Genomic DNA, 8580 nt, shown 5'->3' with positions numbered 1-8580 from the left:
TCACATTTGAAGGTAAGGTTTTATGTGTTATATAGCCGCCCCGTCCCTCTATTTGCAAGTGCCTTGGTAGCCCACCATCAATTTCGGGAGGTATAAGATGTCCTTCCATCTTGTGAATACCATTATAACAAAAGCAGCTTCGCGTTTCAAAGTTTTGCATCCGCCAGCTTAAATTTAAAAATTGCTTCATAAACACCCGTAAAAATGGTTTTTTTTTTTCTTTTTTTTTTAAGCCATACTAGGAGAAGACGATACTTCAACGCAACACATTTTCTCCATTCATGTGACCAAACTTAAGAAATCAACAAAGATTATAGTTTCAGCCTCACGATAAATATATATAGGCTGGTAACGTTGCTATTTGCTAAGGCTAAAGGCCGTCAGTTAAGGATGCAATAGCTTACTTAACACCAAATCCATATCAACAAAGATTATAGCTTACTTAAATTTTTAAAATTCAGTAAATTATATCACTTAAACATCTTCTACCCCAACCATAAGACGTTAAATCTAAGAGCAATTTGTGTCTTCACAGACCCGCGCTCGTGTCAATGTGGGGCTTTCATGCCAGATTATAGTTTCAACCTCTTGCTTGGTTGGTAACTGCTAGTTGCATTTACTTCTAATTCAAATATACCTCTATGGCTCAATGATCCGCGTGAAGGCATCACTTCAAGGTGGATAGATCCGAGTGAAGGTCCACACCTCAATGGATTACTCATTCTTCACCGTCAAGGTATATGGATCCAAACCATGAAACCACGGTCCAGATCTCAATGAATTTTGTTGGATCCAAGTGCAGCAGGCATGGTTAATATTCATACCCGGACCAAACATGGGCCATGAACTCTGGCACATTTACGTGGGGGTTTGGTTCGAGGATGATGGCAAAGATGAGGCTTGCCGAAGGGCTTGGGCAAGGATGGCCAATGTCTGTTTGAGCCTTGAAGTGCAAAAAGGCTTCAGATGGAGCTGTGCCTGGTTGGAAAGGAGGAGGGCGAGAACGAAGCAGCTTTCTGTGAACGTCCGCTCCTCTCTTTCAGGAAGAAGCTACCACGGCAGTGGATGCCGGCAAGGATGGCTTTGGCCTGCCCACGATGGCAGATGCCTCTGCTCACACCTCTACCGGACGGCGGTCTAAACACGGTGTCGAATGGAGTTGTGCCAGATTGGAAAGGAGGAGGGCAAGGACCCGGCTGCCGTGAGTGTTGGATAGTAGCCTTGAGCCTTCTGCAAGGGGGCCGTTCGCAGTTCGCCTTGTTTGGAAGGAAAAGGAGGGAAATGAATGGATCTCTTGTGTTTGGTTGGCTAATTAGGAAGGAGGAAAATGGAAGGAAAGATGGAAAGTATGTTTGGATTGAAAGAGAGGGAAATGAATAGAAAGAAAATGGATAGATTGTGTAGTGTAAATCAAATCCCTTCCAAATAGAACATAATGAAAATGAAAGGAAAAGCAGCATGCCCACAATACCCCTTCGTGAGGACCCATGTCTTGTTGAAGAAGAAACGAAAGAAAGGCCCCACGTCAAGAAGGAACGGAAGAAAGAAGGGAACTCTCTCTCTCTCTCTCTTCTTCTTCTTCCGTTTCGTCTTCTTGAGTGACGCTGATTTCATATTGCGGAGGAACACCTTTACTGCAACAACAGAAACACATGTCGATTCATTGTATTCTTGAGGGACGAATTTCTGATCAAAATCATTCTTTTCTTTCATCATCAACTTCATTGAAACTGAATTCACGTGGTCCTGTTCAACTTTTATCTAGAAACACTGTATGCACAACACGTTGTCCACGTACAAACTCAACAAAAAAAGTTTTATCATCCAACTATGCTTAATAACTAAATCTTAGTATCCTTGAGCCTTAAGGAAACAACGGCAGTTCAGTGCCTCATGCAACAGAAGCAGAGCCGGCCCTGCTCAACATAAAACATATGAAGGGAAAGAGAGAACCAAGTACCTTTCGTCTGTCGCAACCAGAGAAACAAACGATTCTTTTAAACACACGAACCCTCTGCTTTCGTCTCTTCTGCTGACTAGTAGCAGATGCTTGCCTGACTGGAACCAGGTCGTCTCCTTTGTGATGGTAGCAGAATTGCAGTCCAGGAAAAAAGGGTAGACAACGACAGAGACCCCAAGGTAGTCAGGTCCTCTGAGAACGGCAGTCGGAGATTACACCACTGTCTTCTTTTTCGGCAATGACCCAGACCAAACACAGTGTGTGACAGGCTCTGGTGATCAGTCGGTTGTCTTCCTTGCCTTCTTTCGTTGGGAGGCTTTAGTAGGCATTGATGCTCGCCTTTCCTCTCATCGTCCTCGCAGCGAACAAAAACCCCAATCTGGGGAAAAGCGCTTCAGACTGCTTGCTCCAAGTCAGCTGTTGTTTTGGCCGTCTTCTGCATGGTAGAGGCAGAGAAGGACGTCTTCCTCATGGTGGCGGTGGAGGAAATCGAGTAGAGGTCTCCAAGGGGCGGTGATCGAACCTTAAGAGAGAGAAGCTCTTGAGAGGAGAGCTGATAAAATGGGGAATATATAACAAAATTTGGAGACAAGAAGTCCCTTATATACAAATGAGAAAGAAACCGAAAAAAATTGAAAGAAGGCGCGGTGATCGAACCTTAGGAGAGTGAAGCTCTTGAGATGAGAGAAAATGAAACAGAAAAAATGAGAAAAACTTGGTTCAAAGGGGTATTTATACAAAAATTTTGAAAATTACAAAATTAGTCCACTTTTTTCACCATATTTCTAAAAGAGTATCGATTTTTTTTTAAGGCATTCCTATCATAACATACATCTAGATTTTTGTTTTTATAGTTATCACATATAAGAAAGAAAAGTTTTTGAAAATAGATTGGGATTGTTGACCATCAAGCATGAATTCAATATTGGGTCATTACTTAAGTTGTGGTCTTAATGAAGTCGGTAAATAAAAAATTAAAATATTAAATGGTAAGATATTGGAAAAATGAAAAAGATGAATGACTACATCCAAAGATAGTTATAGATAAAGAAAAACATCTTGAAAATAATAAAATCACATGTTTTGAAAAAGAAAGATATGTATTTGTATACATATATTAAAGCTTATGAAAATAATGTTTATATCAAGTAAAGAAGAGAAGATCATTTTAGAAAGAGAAAGAGAGATTTTAAAATGGAATATATATATATATATATATACGTATACGAGAGTTTATAAAAGTATGTTAAATCATAGAAAGAGAAACAACAAAGAAAGATATTCATGTGCATGCATACGTATATAACATGTATATACGCATACGTTTTCATGAATATGAAAATCAAGGAATAATTTGAAAATATCCGACTTCAAATTTTGATATAGGCCGGAAGGGAACTTGGACTCATGCAAGAGCCTAAGCTAAGTCTCCAAAGCCGCATTAGAGAGATTTCTTTTGAAAATGTTTTGGAAAATATGATTTATATAAAAACATAGAATGTTATGATTTGGTTTGCCACAAGAGATATATTTCTTCCACCGTTGGGTACAAAAGAAAACAAATCATACAATAATATGCTCATTAGGATTCCTAATGGGATGATTAAAAGAAAACTAATGCGAAATGTCATGCAAATGCATATTAACATATACATATTCGTGAGGGTTTTCTCGGGTTGGACAAGTCTCAACCTCAAAAATCAATATGAAAATAAAGAATCCCTAAACCACACTCTCATTCTCACCATACATTCACATATAGACGAAAAACCAAACAACTATGCATGGGTGATACATGGACAATATTCAAGGAAGGAAGGAGAGAGAGAGAGAGGATGATAGGAAGAGAAAGATTCAACTAGGAAGAAAGGCATAATATAACTATGAAATAAAGGATCATCTCATCTTTTCATGCTCCCGGTTCACTTGAGCATAGCCTCTTGTATCTAAGAAGAGATTGGGTGCTATCTCCTTTGGCCATGGGGAGATAAAGATGAGAAGAAAATGAAGAAAGAAAGACAATGTTACATTCAATAAAAGAAAAAACATGATTCAATCATGAAATGAAAGATTATCTCATCTTTTCATGCTCTCGGTGCACTTGAGCATAGCCTCTTGTATCTAAAAAGATGTTGAGTGCTATCTCCTTCGGCCATGGAGAGATGAAGAAGAGAGGAAAATAAAAAAAGAAAGAGATGAGATATTGATTATATACCTCTAGTGAGAATAGCTTTTGGAAAAATGAACACCCTACATTGAAGATCCCCTTGAGTGAAGCTCCAAGATGATGCCTCCAAGAAGGTTGTGGCTTGCTCCAAGTTGGAGAGGAGTGAAAAGAGGAAGAGGGAGAGAAAGATAGCTCAAGAGAAACTCTAAGTCTTCAAGTGAGAATACACTAGAGTTTCTCTCAAGGGCTAATCTTGACCAAAAGGGGGGAAGTGGGGGGTATTTATAGAGGATTTTGGAGTCAAAACCCTAAATTTGAATTTTTGAACATAAAAAGACTAAAATCACCCTCTAAAAGGAGCCTTTTTGTCAAAAGGAATGGCAAATGAGTCATATTCACCCAAAAAGTTTAAAAACACCCTCTAAAAGGAGATTTTTTGTCAAAAGAAAGGACAAATTGGTCTTGTCCACTCAAAAAGACTAAAATCACCCTCTAAAAAAAGACTTTTTGTCAAAAAAAAGGGCAAATTGGTCTTGTCCACCCAAAAAGACTAAAATTGCCCTCTAAAATGAGATTCTTTGTCAAAAAGGAGGGGCAAATGGGTATTGTTTACCAAAAAGACCAAAATTACTCTCTAAAAGGAAGTTCTTTATAAAAAAGGAGGGGCAAATGGGTCTTGTTTACCAAAAAGACCAAAATCACCCTCTAAAAGGAAGTTCTTTATAAAAAAGGATGGACAAATGGGTCTTGTTTACATAAATGACCAAAATCACTCTCTAAAATGATGCTTTTTTGTTAAAAGAAAGGGCAAATGAGTCTCAAATGCTTGATTTGGATTTGAACTTGTGTTTTTGGATCTAATTTGAATTTGGATTGTGGCTTTGGACCAATTTAAATCCAAAAATTAGGTTTTGTGTTTTTAATAAAAAATGACATTCTTTTTGAAAAAATTTGGGGTGATTACGAGAGAGAGAGAGAGAGAGAGAGAGAGAGAGAATGATGCATGTTCTTCTTTTTTTTCTTTTATTTGGATCCAGATTGTGGATCCACTTTTTGTCTATATAATGTGTGTTGAGACTTGTTACAATGAAAATCAATTTTTATAAAAACCCTAATATATAATGTGTGTTGGGACTTGTTATAATGAAAATCAATTTTTATAAAAACCCTAATCTTTTCTTTTCATTTTCCTTTTACAGTTATTTTCATTCAGATTTTTGTATATCTTTCGACTATTCTTAGTTTAGTTTAAGTGTTGATCGTGATTTAGAGGAGTAGTGCTCTTGCCCACTGCATCAAGTGTGTCCCTGTCCTGCCTGCTTCAGCCTTTTCCACCTCACGTGATATGGGATTTGAGCCGAATCGATTAGTTTGGGATCTGAGTGGGCCTAAGAACCACATTGAACCACTTCTTGGGCCCAATATGGCCCATTTTGAGCCAGTGTTTCAATCTCAAGAATTGGTGACCGAAACCAGGCCCTAAACTTATTGCAGATCTCCTTTTAAACCAAATGCGAACCTGTTGTTTTTTCCCAAACCCAAACCCAAACGTGCAACCTGCAATCGTGAATTGAATCCATATTCATACCCAAATTCATCCCCAACATAATTCAAAACTTAAACTATACAAACACAAATCTGAACTAGATAACCACAACCTAATATCTTCTTCCTACGGGCAAATCTATGGAGTCGAGTGGTTTGACGAGAGCACAAGTAGGAGAAATCTAGTTATGGACTTGGTTTTATTTATTATTTTCTTTTATTGGATCTATATCTATAGATCCGATGTTAGACTGGTGTTAGAGTTTATTTGTAATCAAAATCAATTTTAGTGGAAGTCTTATTCTTTCTTTGCATTGTTTTTACAATTAGAGGTCGCTTGATTGTTGTCCATTAGGACATGACAGACATGACAACTTGTCCATTACACTACTGTCATGTCCTCATGGACAATGATGTTACTTGTCCACCATTTGATTACTTTAGGAACATAACACAATGTTCTTCTTGTCTTGCATTTGTTTCGTATATATTTGTTTCTGTCATGTTCGATCTATCTGTTCTGTTTGTCATGTTTGGTGTTTGTTTTTATGTTTTGTTTGAACTGTCTGTTCTATCTGATATTTGTATCTTCTCTAATCAGTTTTGACTATTATATTTGTTGTGTCTGTTATATGATAGTAAGAATATCTTTTTTTTTTTAACAGGTTCTATCAAAACAAATATAAAATTCATGACATGTTATAATCAATACATTCGATAACACGATTTATAAAAATCCACTCTTTCAATACAGATATATATATAACAAAAACATCATTACTCTAAAATGTTCAAACATTTATACAATCACTAGTATCAAGTAAAACTACAAAATACAAATAGTCTAAAATGTTCAACTCTTCAAAGCCATATGTTGGAGTACATTGACATAAAAATATGGTTCTTATAGAGTCAACTTCTGTTCTACACACTATTCTTCCCATCGAAGCCATGTAAGACTTGAGAAGAGGCATCACCGTCTGGTTCCTGCATTTCAAAAATTAAAAAGACAAATAAATAATTAGGTTATCACCATAAAGTATTAAAATAATCAAGTATAATTAAAACAATGACATATAATATAATGAGAATGTTACACAATGAATATCTTACTTGAAACATAATCATTCCACATTGTTGAAGTAATCTGCTCACAAAGTTATGGTGCTATTCTCATTGGTAACTTGAAATTCTGCTACTATTCTCATTCCCAGGGCAAATGGATCAAAATATTAATTAATTTACTACATATCTAATTCTGCAATTGGGACTCAGTGGTAGAGATATGGGGGCTAGTGTCAATAGTGGCCAAAAGCAGCCGATCAAAATTTTCTTAAAAATGATTTAAAATTACATTATGATGATTTAAAAGTTACATGGGATGCCCACGGCAGGCTTGGGCTGGTGACTTGAGTGCTCCTCAGCCAAAAAAAATTTCGACTCCGCTGCAGTTGCGACTTGTCAGATTTCAAATCGAAGAAGTGATGCCATCAGCTGTCGTTAAACTTTTGGAAATGGATTCTGGTGATGCTGTTAAACACTTGTAATCTGGGTTTAAACGTGACCAACAAGTGAAAACATCAGAATAAAGTACATCATAAGTACATGAACTATCGAAAACCACACGGTGTTTGAATTTGAGGTAACACTATCAACGGTTATCATGTACATGGAACTCTAGTTCGAGATCATATCACAGGAAATTGGCAAAATGATTTGAGAGGATAACTAGATCTTTAATAGTTATAATAATAGCTATCAAAATCTCTCAAGTTGGTCACAGAATTTATTGGAGGGCCTTTCATTTTCCCTAATTTTTGGGGGCATGCTGCCTGTTTGCAGCAAGCTGAATTCCCCTGCTGTAGCCATCTTCCATTCTCCTCGATCAAGTTGATCAATGCCAACAATCGAGACGTGTTTGGGCATGTGAAAAAAATGATTAGTTCAAGAAAATTTGACTACAGTAGTTCAAGAAAAAAAATGCCAAAAACTGTTGCTAAAAACAAAACACAATAAACTGTTGCTGCATCCTAAACAGTCACCGACATTCCTGTTGTGATTGTTTTTGACTGACATATTTTTAGCTTTTGATCATCAGCCAACATTTAGCATCCATCAGATTTCAACTCCATACATTCTTAAATCTAAACATATATGATGTAGATGATCTCTTGTATAAGAACGGACTTTTGGTGAATTTTGGGAAAAATCAAGTTTCTTATCCTAAAAAATCAAAATAAGCTTCAAAATTTTAACGCCATTTAAAGCTGAGAGATTTTCCTTTTTCTCTAAAAGAAACATCTACCAGCTAATAAAGTGCTTATATTATAAGTCCATTAAACTAGTGATTCAGTCTTCCCTTTCACTCTTTTTCTCTCACTCCCCATTTTTGTGGCAGCATAAAAAATATGGTTTCTTCTCAAGCGTCAATCTTTATAAAAAATGGTATATTATAGTTATGGAGAACCCCAAGTATTAGTTAATTGAATGTACATGATTAACATCTGAGATCCAGGCATCAATAAAATGGAAAGAAACAAGAAAGCTCCTTCCTCGTTGTCAAGAGAATGGAAGACATTTTCAGCTCTTAACCACCCAGTTGATTAGTTAAAACTGTGTGAAGAGTGGAGAGTGGGAGGGATATAATTGCTTGCCTTGAGGGAAATGGGTGCTGCCGGAAATGCGTGCTGAAAATGGGCCGACGGAACACAGGGGCCAAAAAAAACGAGCAGAGAGAGAGTGTGAAGGCCACTTCTAAGAAACTAGTGCCTTGTAAAACAGACGGAGTCTACCGTCACACCTCATTAGTACAGTATAGTTCAAAGCAGTTTTTTTTTTTTTTTTGTTACCTGCAAAACTGCTTTTTGGACCGTTTGTATGACATCAAAACCATTTTCTCAAATATCAA

The sequence above is a fragment of the Nymphaea colorata genome, chromosome 1 (assembly GCF_008831285.2).
Source record: "Nymphaea colorata isolate Beijing-Zhang1983 chromosome 1, ASM883128v2, whole genome shotgun sequence".
NCBI classification, from domain to species: Eukaryota; Viridiplantae; Streptophyta; class Magnoliopsida; order Nymphaeales; family Nymphaeaceae; genus Nymphaea; species Nymphaea colorata.
The sequence above is the reverse complement of the archived record's forward strand: the minus strand, read 5'-3'. Positions refer to the sequence as shown.